Genomic DNA, 15,473 nt, shown 5'->3' on the forward strand with positions numbered 1-15,473 from the left:
ATCAGCAGTGCTCCCCTCCCCCCTAAAAACGTGTTCAAATCGGGAAAAATAAATACAGTAAGTGGGCAAAAGTACAAAGATTCACAAAATGTTTAGAGGTATGCGTAGCCCTGCATGCCCCCCCCCAAAAGCATTGAGCACCAGGCGTGTTTCTTTGCCCCAAGGAACTTGGACAGCCAGAAAAGCCAGCACAGTCCTTCTATCTACATCTGACATGCTATTTCTTTTTTCTTTCCTTTTTTAAAGGTGGTGATCTGTCATGGAACAGGAGCCCCCAAAGCGTGGGTCTGCCACTGTGCAGACATACAAACATAGACACACACACACACACACACACACACACACACACAAAGACACACACGCATATACTTGGTACAGAGACAGGAACACACAGAGAGAGACACACAGAGAAACATATACAAAATAAAAATAAAAAACCCTTCCAGTAGCATCTTAGAGACCAAATAAGTTTGTCATAGGTATGAGCTTTCGTGCGCATGCACACTTCTTCAGATACATTTCGTGCATGCACACGAAAGCTCATACCTATGGCAAACTTAGTTGGTCTCTAAGGTGCTCCTGAAAGGAATTTTTATTTTTATTTTGACTGCGTCAGACCAACACAACTACCTACCTGTAACTAGAAACATATACAGTACAGGCTGATACATAGACATATAGACACTGATATGGACTCACCCATAGATAGATAGGTACTCCTCTTTCTCCCTCCCTGCTTGTGCCCACGGAGAAGTGCCCATTTTATGCCTCGGGGCCATTGCCACCAGAGTCAACTGCGCCCTTTTCGGGGGCGGTGTGTGTGTGTTTCCTCACCTGGGCTGCTGATCACATATCACCTGTCCAGAGTCCAGCGCGTTCCCTCTGCCCTCCCTCGGGAAAAGGGGGTCCCTGTCCGTGGCTTCCTTTGTCCCCATTTGGCAGAGATCCTTGGGCAGGTCTCGGCTACGGCTTCATGGAGCCTCCAACGCCAGTGGCAGTTTATCTGTGCTCCTTGCCGAAGCAGCGTAACCGACGTCCTCACGTCTCCTCTTGAGCCCGAAGGGAGCCTGCAGGTGCAAAGGCCATGTAATGTTGTTCGTGGGCTCCCAGAGCGTATCCCAACTAATAAATCTGGGCTTCTCTTGATGATTGTTTGTAAATTTGAAAATTCAATTAAATAAATTTATATAAAATCAATGCTCACTGGAAGGACAGATCGTGAAGCTGAGGCTCCAATACTTTGGCCACCTCATGAGAAGAGAAGAATCCTTGGAAAAGACCCTGATGTTGGGAAAGATTGAGGGCACAAGGAGAAGGGGACGACAGAGGACGAGATGGTTAGACAGTGTTCTCGAAGCTACGAACATGAGTTTGACCAAACTGCGGGAGGCAGTGCAAGACAGGAGTGCCTGGCGTGCTCTGGTCCATGGGGTCACGAAGAGTCGGACACGACTAAACGACTAAACAACAGCAACAACATATAAAATCAATAAATTTGGGCTTTTCAGGACAGGGCGAGGATCGCAGAGCTGCCTGCCCACATGGGGATTGACTGGGGCCCCTCAAGGGAAGGAGAATGGCAGGGACGACGACACAATAATAATTGATAATAATTTTATTATTTGTATCCCGCCCATCTGACTGGGTTGCCCCATCCCCTAAGGGCAGCTTCCAAGTTCCAACAAATCTAAAAGCCTCATAAAACAAACACCACAAATATCCCTGTACAGGGTTTCTTTTTTGGGGGTGTGGGGTGTGTGTCCTGGTGCACTTTTTCTTTCTTTCTGGCCATCTCAGTAACATTGTTGTCGTTGGTTGGTTTGTTGTTGTTTTTATTGTTGATGTTGCTGCATCAGCCAGCTGTTATCAAACACTTTTCAGTGCTATTTCCTATCAATTCCTTTAGAGACCGGTGAGAAACTTGGTTCAGTCCACATTTAAAGGTGGTACTTTCTGAAACAATACACAAAAGGGAATGCAACTATCCTTCAAAAATCACACTTTCTGAATTGTTCAATGCAGTACTCCATGTGTGCAAGAAATTCCTCTACTGTCCGTAAAAATGCATACATTAGTGAATCTAAAATACAAAAATGCATTGTATTTTGGGGGATGCCTTTTATAGTTTCTCATATTGTAATTTTATGTTGTGAACTGCCCTGAGGTCTGTGAATGAAGGGCAGTATACACATTTAATTAATAATGTCGTTCATGTATAGCCACCCAGACTACACACCAACATGGATATATTACGAGGTACTTGAACTAAAATGCCGGTGAATTGTTAGGAGGAATTTAACAAAAGAAACTCAAAAGATGTGGAAATGTGGAGAGGTTTGTATGGTTTCTGCCCCCCAAAAGTGCCGTGGTTGAATGGGGCAATGTGAAGAAATGGAAATTGTTTGTGCTCAGATGTCAGTTAAGTTCTTATGATTCTAAGATGATATTAAAATCTCTGATATATTTCAAGTCAAGTGGACTGCATCATACAATTTAAAACATAGGTGTAGCCCATTGTTGGGGGGCAGGAATTAGGGAGGCAGAACCAATGTATTTCTATTGATCTGGGGGGCAACTGCCCCTTTAGTTATGCCCATGTTTACAAAGATTGTCTTAATCTACAATGATGAAAAACTTCATTATTGTTTTCTTTTGAAGACTATAGACAAGTTCATTTGAGAGCAGCACTTCTGCTTATAAATGCTATGCTTAAAAAAAAAAGATACTGTCTTTTGCCTCAAGATGGCAAACTTTAGCCAGTCTTGGGAACTCAAGTTAGGATTTTCAAGTGTTTCGGCTCCTTTTCATTTAATTTTGAGAGCCTGGAAAGAAAATAGGAGAGAGAGGCATCTCTTTTCAATGGCTCTTTGTAAATTTACATTTGCGGTCGTTTGCTAAATGAAAACGAGAGCCCAAGACTTTTTCATTCTTCATATAGCACAATGTGTATGTTGTAGATATACTTGATCTATTCTATACAGTACAAGTGAACTGGATATTGGCAGGTGGGGAGCAGATTGTGAGCAAGATCTTTCTTCCCTTTGGAAATCAATATCCACCCCCGACACTGGAAAGCATGAGGGCATTCCTTTGTTCTACCTCTTAAACATTTAAACTTTTCAAACTACAGGAAATGGTTAGTAATACAGAGACTATTGTGTCAGAATTTAAGTTTTTAAGCTCCTTTGATTCAAAAGCCATTCTGATAAGTGGGTCGATAATTTACTACATCTTCCTTTAAAAAATGGCTACTGCTCCCTCAACAATATACCACCTGCTCTTGTCATATTTAGCTGAGTGGATGGAGCAACAACAACTATCATTTTTATATTTGTACAGTGTATGTGGTGTTAGGGAGCGGGTAGTACATCCAGTGTGTTTTTCTCTTTCTGGGGTTGTTTCTCCACCTTTGGACCCCCCCCCCACCCTGCACTCAGCTCTCACCTGTGACTCTTAGAAGCTGTCATCATGTGACAGCGGCCTCACCCTGGAAAATGGCTCCAACTGGCTGGCTAAAACAGGTAAGGGCATCTGATGGGCCTCTAATCCCCAGTGAGTTAGGGACTTTCTATGATGGGGCTTATCAACCTGGGAATGTAGCCCATCTAGGACAGGGATGCCCAACAGGTAGATTGCGAGGTGTCCGTGGTAAAAAAAAGCTCATCTACTTTGGCTCCCTAAAAAAAGCTCAACCACTTTGGTAGATCACTGCCAGTTGTTTTTTATTTTTTATTTTTAATGATATTTATTTATTTTATAGATAAACATGAATAACAATAACAAATATGAAAGCAATAGAACAAAAAGAATGCAAAATACAAAAAAAAATGTAAAACAACAACAACAACATGAATTTCCATAACATTTTCGTAACCTATATGGACTTCCTCGGGTTCCCTCTTTCTGCGGTACATCGTTCAATCTTTTTAGCAAATTCTATATCTTAAATCTTAATCATACTATTAAAAAAAAATTTCTAACTTTTCGCCCACTATCCATTCAAAAATCTGCAGATTCTATAATTCTATACACTTGAAAATCTATTTCCTAATTCAATTCTACAATATTTTTTCAAATACATCCTGAATTTTTCCCAATCTTCTTCTTTTTCCAATCTTCTTTTTAATAGTGGGAGTAGATCTCAGTCTCTTGAAAGTTGGACATGCCTGATCTAGGAGAAGGAAAGCTCTGATCCTGAACCTATGCTGCCTGCAGCTATACTCATTCATGAGAAAGGCTTTGGGAATAAACCTTGAGGAAAAATCCATACCTGATGCCTTGTGGGACATCTTCAGGAGAAGAAAAGGCTACCCTACACAAATCTGGAGACAGTGAGATGGCGCCAGCAACTCCTGCAACTAAGCTGGTGCAAGATGTATTGCCCTGCTTTCTTTTGGTTCACATCAGCAAGGCCTAAATGCGGATCTTGTCGTCTGGGTAACCCAGGAATTCCATGCATGTGGTCCAGGCTAGTGCCCCAGGGAAGTCATTTTGGTGCTGCTAACACAGCCAAAAGAATGTGGGAGGCAGCAGTTATGAGTTACCGGTCTCTGCAACCACAGGAGGTACTGTGATTCTCCAGTAGGGTTGCCAGACTCAATAGAGGACAGGACTTCTGTGACTTTAATTGCCCTGCTCTCTTTTGAGTCTGGAAACCTTAAAGAGAAACCAGCAGACCCTTTGCTTGGAAATTAAACAAAGAGTGCTGGTTTCTCTTTAAGGTTTCCAGACTCAAAAGAGAGCAGGGCAATTAAAGGCACAGAAGTCCTGTCCTCTGTTGAGTCTGGCAACCCTATTCTCCAGCGATCTGACATCACCGCAGGAGCATAGCTGCCAAGTTATCCCTTTTTTAAAGGGATTTTCCCTTATGCTGAATAGGCTTCCTCGCGAGAAAAGGGAAAACTTGGCAGCTATGCAGGAGGCGCACTCCATTGTCTCTTGATGCCAACAACAACGGTTAAGGTAAAGGGACCCCTGACCATTAAGTCCAGTCGCGGACAACTCTGGGGTTGCGGTGCTCATCTTGCTTTACTGGCCGAGGGAGCTGACATTTGTCCACACACAGTTTTTTCGCGTCATGTGGCCAGCATGACTAAGCAGCTTCTGGCAAACCAGAGCAGCGCACGGAAACGCCGTTTACCTTCCTGCCAGAGCGGTACCTATTTATCTCCTTGCATTTTGACATGCTTTTGAACTGCTAGGTGGGCAGGAGCAGGGACCGAGCAACGGGAGCTCATTCCGTTGCGGGGATTCGAACTGCCGACCTTCTGATCAGCAAGCCCTAGGCTCAGTGGTTTAGACCACCGCACCACCCGCGTCCCTAACAACAATGGTAGACTGGTGTATATACAGACTCTCTTGCTCCTTGCCGTCCTCTATCCAGGTGTGCAAGAGTTCAGAGACATGGTCCAGTTAGGCAAAAAAACCCCAAGAGTTCATGGGTGGTGAGAGGCCGGGCTGGGGGGAAGGACTATGGTTCAGGATGAGGTTCAGGATGCCTGGAGAGGGCATCAAGGGCCAGAGAGAGAGGGCTAGAGGCCTGAAGTTTTCCACCCTTGCTGCTCTGTATATTAGGGGTTAATTTTTTCCAGTGTGCCTTGGTAGAAAATAATTCCTGGTAGGGTTCAGATTTAAATGTGATGGAAATGGGCACAAATCCCTCAGGGCTGTAGCATCTGATGGAATGGTCCTCCCAGTGAACCAATCAGGAGGGTTTCCCAAACATCCATTCATGTTTTATGTATCTTTCACTGCCATTGTAGAGCTATTTCATCCTTAATGGAAAGAGCAGAAGTGCAAAATGAAGTGCCTCATTCATTCCGTTGATACCACCCTTGCTTTAGATCTTTTAATGATGCGTATCATATTTCCGACCACAGGAAATTTAGATTTTGATACCAACAGTGCAAAGGAGTCAGCATATTAGATAACTGCAATAGTATATTGTAACCCCAAGAATAGTGAGCAATCGGAATTAATGGCAATACTGTAAATGGTTATCACTTTATTTTGCAGAAGTCTCCTATGATGTATGGGAATGAATGGAACAGCTTTCCTGTTTTTCCTCGCATTCATCTATCAACTCAGGTGTGTGTTTTCACCCTTTTTATTCTTATTTTATTGTTTCTTCATGCACACTTGAAAGATGGAAAGGAAAACATCAAAGGAAAGGAAAGGAACTCAGATCATATATTTTCATTATGTAACCTTCAAACAGTTTGACTTCACTCCCAAAGGCACACGCCTCCATTTTGTCCAGAGAGACAGTTTCAAACAACAAAAGTACAATCTCCAACTTTAATTGAATTTTGTCTCTCTTCAGTCACAGGTAGTGTGCATTGAAGACCTGAGACACGATAACAAATATCCCCAGCAATTTGGAAGTTGAATGTCTTTTGCTGCTCACTGTTCTGATGCACATCATGAACTGGATTAAAACGATTCCGTTTTGCTGCTGGGATAGATTATTTGAAGAATTCACTCTTTACATCCTCCTGCCCCCATCCTGTTGCCTGTGTTCTGCATTATCCTGTTCTTTGTGACAAAGTATTCTTTAAAAAAAAACACGCACCAGAGAAACAAATCATAGTTAATTTTATTTTTTCTTTATGCATGAGAATTAATTCCATGCCTACAACATGTTGAGAGGAACATTTCAAATTAAACCCAAGACATCCTTGTACATAATTTAATTTAAACAACCCATTGTTATTGTGTTTTATTTAAGTCTATCATTTGGAAACTGCTTTCTAAGAAAATGATTGAAGCCTGCAGGGAACTCTTGCCCTTTGGCCTAAAAAATCTCTCCCTGCCTCCATTTCAGATATGTTTCGACAAGCTGCAGTTTCTTTGTGGGAAGGGCAAGATACTCTACACCTGCCCAAAGCCACTCTAGCCTTTTTCATAGGGCAGCATGCCCTGCTTTCTGCTGTCACCCATTCATGAGGGTGGCACTGTGGTTTAAACCACTGGGCCTCTTGGGCTGGCCGATCAGAAGGTCCCAAGAATGGCTCTGTTCTCGTTTGCAACTGTTGGAGGGTGTTTAATAGAAACCACATTCACAACAAGACATACTGATTGATGTAGGTAAAGAGGCACAGGACCCCTGGACAGTTAAGTCCAGTCAAATTTGACTATGGGGTGCATCCACCACTCATCTTGCTTCAGGCCAAGGGAGCCGGCGTTTGCCCACAGCAGCTTTCCGAGTCATATAATAATAATAATAATAATAATAATAATAATAATAATAACGATAACAATAATTTATTATTTATACCCCGCCCATCTGGCCGGGTTCCCCCAGCCACTCTGGGCGGCTTCCAACAAAACATTAAAATACAGAAATCCATCAAACATTAAAAGCTTCCCTAAACAGGGGTGCCTTGAGATGCCTTCTAAAGGTCTGGTAATTGTTGTTCTCTTTGACCTCTGGTGGGAGGGCGTTCCACAGGGTGGGTGCCACTACCGAGAAGCCCCTCTGCCTGGTTCCCTGTAACTTGGCTTCTCGTAGCGAGGGAACCGCCAGAAGACCCAGCATGTGGCCAGCATGACTGAACTGCTTCTCGTGCAACGGGACACCGTGACAGAAACCAGAGAGCATGGAAACGCCGTTGACCTTCCCACCGCAGCAATACCCATTTATCTACTCGCACTGGTATGCTTTCGAACTGCTAGGTTGGCAGGAGCTGGGGCAGAGCAATGGGAGCTCAGCCCGTCACGCGGATTAGAACTGCCGACCTTGCAAACAGTAAGCCCAGTGGTTTAGACTACAGTGCCACCCATGTCCCTATTTCCAGCCTTAAATATATCATCTAGAACATTCAAAGAATGCTATGTTTCATAAGCATTTCCTCTGTTTCACATTTGTATCCAAAGATTCAAAATATTTCCCCAAGTTTGGTTAACTAGGAAAGTAGAAGCTGTTGGCAGAAGTGGCTGGAAAAGTTTTCTGATGTTAAAGTCATTAGGGCTAGTGAGCCATCAATTCAGTATTGCTCTACGTAGCAAAGAGCTGCCTTGGAGAGGAAGAGAAATGAATTTCATTTTCATCACTGGGGTGGATTTTCTAGCCCTGCAACGTTTCAAACTGAATCACAGCACAGTCCAGTTGGCCCCACAAAATAAAAACAAGAGCAGTGAGAGGATGAATGTTAGATGAATGCAAATTACTTCTATGTGGATAACTGCAAACAAGCAGAGACTTAGATGTAACAGAAACTGAATAAAAGCTCCATTGCCTGTTATTTACAAGGAACTGGAAAACTTTTAATCTACAATTTTAAAATAATTATTGCTGGTTATGTAATCTGTAGATAATAGCATTAGTATTCAAAATCCAGGTCTGATCTAACAGGGTTTCTTCATCCCTTTATTACTTGTTCTAATGTAACCCAGGAAATCGTAAGTGCTACTGGTCAGCCAGAAATGTTAATGCCAGATTGGTGAGTGAATATGAACTACTTTAGTTTAATTCCAACAGCAGGATTATTTGGAAATAATTTTCCTCGGTGGTTTTACTTCGTTTGTTCCCATCGAGGATGCCAGTTTATCCACTAATATTTTGATTTGGCACAAGAGACTTCCACAGGCTTTCAGGACCCAGCTGACTGTTCCACAAACAAGGCCAGGGGAAATGGAGAAACAAACCAAGTTCAAGAAATTCATTTTTCCTCTGCCACCCCAATTGTGGTTCTGCTTTGTTTCTCACCTCCTTTCAGACCAGCTGGTGCTTCACCTACCAATGCAAAGTTTGTAGGACTGAGGCAGGAGTGCCATCTTGGCCCCACGACCGCATGGGTGCCTGGGGCTGTGGGTGCCATGCATTGTGCATGGCCCTGGCACCAACATTTGTTGTTCTTCACGGGGAATTTTGTGGGTGCTCAGGCAACCAGGGCCCCAGGGAGTTGGCACCTATGAACTGAGGTACAGTGGTACCTCTACTTACGAATAACTCTACTTACTAATGTTTCTACTTACGAATGGAGCTCCGTCCGCCATCTTGGATGCGGTTTAGATAGGATTTTTTCTACTTATGAATTTTTAGATAGGGTTGCTTCGACTTACGAATTTTTTCTCCCAATGCATTCCTATGGGATTCGACTTACAATTTTTTTCGACTTACGAATGTGCGTTTGGAACGCATTCAATTCGTAAGTAGAGGTACCACTGTATATGGTTGTTCACTACATCCACATGCTGCAAAATAGCTCATGTTTAGTCAGATATGTTGTAGCCTCTGTTTGGGAGAGCTTAACAATTTTCTGTGTGGCAGGTGTAGCAATGGAGGAATCTGCCAGTTTCAGTTTCTCTCACTTTGTAATGTCAGCTTAGTTTAACACACTTCCACATCAGATATTTTAAAAATATTTTAAAATATTTAAAATGGCAAATATATTTTTTAAATCTTTACAAAAATCCACACACACACACACACACACACACACACACACACACACACACACACAAAATTGTGCCTATTGTTGTGCATTTCACATGTTATTTTCACAAATATATTATTTTAATGCACATCACAGAATCGTAAAGTTGGTAGGGACCCCAAGGGTGATCTTGTCCAACCCCCTGCAATTCAGGAATCTCAGCTAAAGCATCCAGGACAGATGGCCACCTGACCTCTGCTTAAAATCCTCCAAGGAAGGAGAGTCCGCCACCACTCGTGGGAGTCCGTTCCACTGTTGAATAGCTCTTACTGCCAGAAGGTTCTTCAGATATTTAGTCAGAATCTCATTTCTTGTAACTTGAAGCCATCCGTTTGAGTGCTACCCTCCACTGTAGGAGAAACATGCTTGTTCACTCTTCCATGTGACAGCCCTTCAAAGATATTTGAATATGGCTTTCATATCTCCTCTCAGTCTCCTCTTTTCCAGGATAAACATCCCCAGCTCCTTCAATAGTTCCATATAAGGTTTGGTTTTCAGACCCTTGATCATCTTCATTGCCCACGTCTGCACACGTTCCAGCTTGTCAATAGCTTTCTTAAATTGTGGTGCCCAGAACTGCACACAGTATGGTCTGACCAAGGCAGAACTCTAACTTCCCTTGATCTGAATACTATACTTCTGTTGATGTAGCCTAGAATAACATTAGCCTTTTTTCCTGCTGTATCACACTGTTGACTCCTGTTCAGCTTGTGGTCCACCAAGACCCCTAGATCATTTCCATATGTACTGCTAGTAAGCCAGGAGTCCCCCATCCCATATTTGTGCATCTGGTTCTTCCTACCTAAGTGCAGACTCTTACATTTGTCCCTATTGAAATGGATTTTTCCAGTTTGGGCCCAGTTTCCCAATCTGCAAAGGTCAATTTAAATCCCAGTTCTGTCTTCTGCGGCATTAGCTACCCCTCCCAGATTGGTGCCACCTGAAATTTGCTGAGCATCCTCTCAATTTCTCCATCCAATTTGTTTATAAATATGTTGAACAACAACAGGCAGAGAAACAGGGGAAATGTATTCCCTGTTAATTCTCCTTGATCTCTCAGCGATACCATTGACCATGGTATCCTTCTGGAGTTGCTGTCCGAGTTAGGGGGTGGCTTCTCTGACAATGAAGTAAGGGATAAAGTCAAGACTCCATCCTTCTACATTTGTGCTCTCTGTTCTTGCTTTCCCTCTGGTTTGGTAGTTTGGAGGTGTGGCAGATGGTTCCTTTGATGGGGCCGATTTGCCCCAAAGATCTCCAGTCGATAGTTTCCATCTAGTCTCCTAGGAGTTGTACAGTCTGTTTGTGTGGCATTTCCTGTGGTCCTGACTGCCCCACGCTGAAAGGAATGATCCCACTGAAGAAAAACAAACAAAAAAAAAGGACACTAACACAGAGGACCACAAAACTGAAGAATGAACAAGTTGAAAGGGAATGCCTTACGTTTGATGGTTTCCCTTGGATTTTGTATTATAGAAAGCTGTCAAGTGTGGTTGAGTTTTAACCTTCTGCGAACCCTGTAATGAATTTCTTGGCATTCGTTTTCTTCAAAGGCCATAAACAAAATGCCTGGAATCATTGCTGAGTCTTGTAAATAGATCAGGCATAGTGCATAGTGAAAGTTGTTGCTTTATAATTTTCAGGGTCGTTGGTTTCCACGGACTTTAATCACAAATTGTTGTCCTCCTGCCCAGCCAAATATTTTCATTCCCACTTCTCTGTGCGCACACTATGTAAGCATCTCAGTTGTTAAGCAAGGCTTGCCCCCCCACCCCCACTCCACAAAAGACAAATTTTGGCTAGGCGAGTAGAAGCTTCCCACAACAGATTCCCATTGCCATGGTCAAGGAGCCAAGTTTGGTGCTGTGTGAGAGAAAAAGGCAGGTGATGTGCCCATTCCTCCTGTATCATAAACACCACTTTTTCCCTGACTATATTCCGTTGAGAATACCACTAGCATGAATTATGAGAAATCTCTGTTTCCTGGTGTGACTGCTAAAACCCTCTCACTGTATGTCATGTCCACATGTGCTAAATCTTCTTCTGCTGGGGCTGCAGCATCGCTGTTCTATTTCTCTGTTTGAATTCCGCTGAGACCAGTGGATATCATTTTGATAGAACACAGTCGTCCAAGTGTACACAGAAAAGAATGCTTTGGACAAGACTATCAAGGTACCGCTGATCCATTCTTTTCAAAGAAGGAGAAAACAAAACAAAATGGTCTAATTTATGATAATCGTTTAGAAACCCAAATATTTCATACAGAGAATATTTTCGCAAAGTGAAGACGTCTGTGGAGCAGAGGAGAGGAGAGGCTCATTTGCCAGAGGCAGGATAAGACGGAGAAGGAACAAGGCAAAATAGCCAAGATAACTGTGGAATTTAGATTGAAGCCACAGTGATGGATTTTGTGTGAGCTGAGGGGGGAAATTGAGGGGACTTGGTTGCCAACCTTTTAAAAGACTGGGGAGCCTTGGGTCTTTGTGGGTGAATGCAGCCCTCCAGGTATCTGTATTCAGTCTCCAGGACTCTTCCCCAGGCCAACCATTCACCAGCCCTGATCCACACCTGCTTTGAGAGCTTTTGCCTGGCTCGAATTGGTCCTTGAATTTAAGAATGCTTCTTCTTTAGCTGCATGGAACATGGAGAGATGGGGAGCAGTGTAGAAACCAAAACCAAGCTGTCAGAAGTGGTTGCATTTTAGCATAAAACAATCTGACTCCTGTTAACACAAGCTCATGGAAGAATTAGGCCGACTATGAATGATATAAGAAGTGCCTGCCTTCATCTAAAATTGTGCTATTTTAGAAGCCAAAACATGGGTGGCTTGGAAGGGGGTTGGTGTTTACATTTCTTCAATGAAATATTAATTTGTAGGTAATGAAAAAGTGCTCTATTTATAGAAGAACAACAGGTTCTGATTGTGTCACTCTGTTCTCTCAATGCCCCAGGCCAATATTTCCACATGTCTCGATTTCCTACCTTCACCAAATAAATAAACAAATCCCTGGTTGTATAAAGTTTACATTGTCACCGAGGAAAGGAAAGATCCTTTACCTTCTAAGACACTCCATTCCAATATGATTACAAATAAAATGGGGGAAAAATGCATCTATTTCTGGAAAGGAATCAGAGGACCAGATCCCTAGACAAAATCAGGGCTTTATTGTGGTTTCCCATCACTTGACATAAGACAAATGAGGGTGGGTGGGTCCTGTTTTATTTGGAATGAAGAAAGAGACCCAGAAACAGAATTGAGCAAGACCCTTCCCAGAGAATTGGAAATCTGCCCTAGTAAATAGTTTTGGAAATATTATTATCCTACAAACTGAAAGTGTATTTATCATAAGATGTCATAAATGTGGTGGGGAAGGAGGTGATGGGGACTCTTTTTGTTTATATATAGATGTGTGTATGTTCCTATGCTACAGAGTAAGCAAATCAACTGTTTAGTATCATGATGTTGAAAGTGTAGCATATTTATTCAATGTCTCCTCAAACACTGGAGGAAAACTCAGATTTATCAGATTCTGAGCACAAAGCTGTGTGCAACTCAAGCCATGCGGCACACCATACATTTCAAGTGCTGTCCTACCACTTTAAAAAGTTATGTTCACTCATTCAGTCCAGTGGTACCTTGGTTCTCAAACTTAATCCGTTCCGGAAGTCCATTCCAAAACCAAAGTGTTCCAAAACCAAGGTGCGCTTTCCCATAGAGAGTAATGCAAAACGGATTAATCCCTTCCAGACCTTTAAAAACAACCCCAAAACCAGCAATTTAACATGAATTTTGCTATCTAACGAGACCACTGATCCATAAAATGAAAGCAATAATCAATGTACTGTACTATAAAATAAATAAGACAGTATTGTAGATGATAAAAATTAAAATTAATTTTTTTCCCTTACCTGCACTGATGATAGTCATTGTTTGGATGGGGGGCTTTTATACATTTCCGCAGTCACACAATCAATCATTCAGTAGCTGAACTGGGTTCCACAAAGTCACAAAAACAAATTAACCGAAAAAGCCTCAAAAACAAAAAACGAAAAATAAATAGCAAAAACAAAAGTGCCAAACTTGATCTGTTCCGGACGTCCGTTTGACTTCTGAAATGTTTGAAAACCAAGGCACAGTTTCTGATTGGTGCAGGTGCCCCAGAAACAATATCTGAGAGCCACATCAGATGTTCAGCTCCCGAAAAATGTTTGAAAACCGGAACACTTATCTCCAGGTTTTTGGCCCACTTGAGAACCAAGGTACTACTGTATTCTGTTTTGTTTTAACTTAATATTCCAATATATGTATTTCTGTGTATAAAGGGAGTGCCTTGAGTATGTAGAAACGGCTGCCATTTTCAAGTGAGCTTGTTTTAGTTCCAATTGCAGCTGGTCACTACACAGAGGGTCATTCTATGCAGATGAACATAGAAAAAAATGAACAGAAAGAAATCTGGTTGTTCTTCCTAAGGCCAGACTCCTTAGCTGTCATCTAATTACCACCACCATCTAATTGCTTGAAAGGGATTGCATTAAAACTCAATTCTGCTAAGCTATGCAAAGGCAGAAACTCAGCTTTAATAGTGGAGGCGGAGAAGGTGCCATTGAATGCTCATTACCTGAATATCACGTGTATCACAGATTAGGAACCACACAGTTTTCCCGAGAAAAGCTAAATGCACAAGCGCTTATCACTACAAACAGGAGGGCATCAGGACAGGGTTGCTATGGGCAAGTTTTAAATGCCACAAACTAATTTGCTTAGGGAAAGGTATTGTTTAAACTTTCATGACCTTCGCCACAATTCACTCTTAAGCATTCGTTCAATTTTTCCTTTCACTTTCTTTTAATGGGCAGGGGTGGAAACTGCTTATTCTCGCTAGATGACTTGGGACTGGGTTTAACGCACACAGAAGGACTAGGTGAAAGATCCAATATGGTTTCCTTTCCAGACGCCAGAGTTTTCTGTACTCTTTTTGCATTTTTTGCCAAGGTTTGGAGAATCAGTGACATATGAAGGCTGCTTTATATCATGGTAAATGACTTGATATTTTCCCCTTTTGGTTTTTATTAAAGACTGATCTTGCATAGATGGTATAGTAGTGTATATTTCTTTTCCCACACTCACTGTAGCTTGCCAAACAGTGTGAAAAAAGGCATCATTTACTACCCCAGATCATGCAGCAGCAGCAGCAGCAGCAGCAACAACAACAACAACAACAACAACAATTTATTATTTATACCCCGCCCAGAGTGGCTGGGTTTCCCCAGCCACTCTGGGCGGCTCCCAACAGAAAAATAAAATACAACAATCTACTAAACATTAAAAGCCTCCCTTAAACAGGGCTGCCTTCAGGTGCATAACAGATAGTGCTTCATTAATGCAGAACCATTGACAAACAGAATCAAGCTCAAAATGTACCAGCTATTTTTATCAAAGTAAAATTAATCTTCGATGACCCCTATGGGTGTTTCCATTCCTGTTTATTCTATGTATTGCTGCACCTCTCTTGCTTCTGGCTGGGAAATTAAAATGATCGTGGACAGAGAGGACTTTTGCATATGTAGACCTTTTAATCACCCCCCAAAATGAATTCAGACAAGACTCAAATTTTTGGTTTGGATTTTGGCAGAATTTAGGCCACAACTTTTTTACTATCAAGTGAGTGGTTGCATAGGCTCTGGTTCGACTAACTCCCTGCACCCTTGCAGGTAGCGCTGACCCTGGGCACCAACCATAAGTCAGCCATGGGTGAACAACTGGGACAGTGGCAAGCAGGAGCCCTGCTAGACCTCCACCCAGGTGTCCCCTGGACTCAGGCTCCGGGCACAACCCCACACGGAGAGACCAACCATGAAGTCCATGGATTCCTTCTTAAAGGAATATCCAACGCATAGGGATGGCTAGGCATCCTGCCACCCCTATCCACATGAACCAGAGCCTATCCGCAACCTTACAAGTTGTGACGATTAGCTATGCGGCAGGTGAAACCCAAATTGCACCAGCCAATCAGCCAAGTGGGGAAAATTCCTGCC

The sequence above is a fragment of the Zootoca vivipara genome, chromosome 5, assembly GCF_963506605.1.
Source record: "Zootoca vivipara chromosome 5, rZooViv1.1, whole genome shotgun sequence".
Taxonomy (NCBI): domain Eukaryota; kingdom Metazoa; phylum Chordata; class Lepidosauria; order Squamata; family Lacertidae; genus Zootoca; species Zootoca vivipara.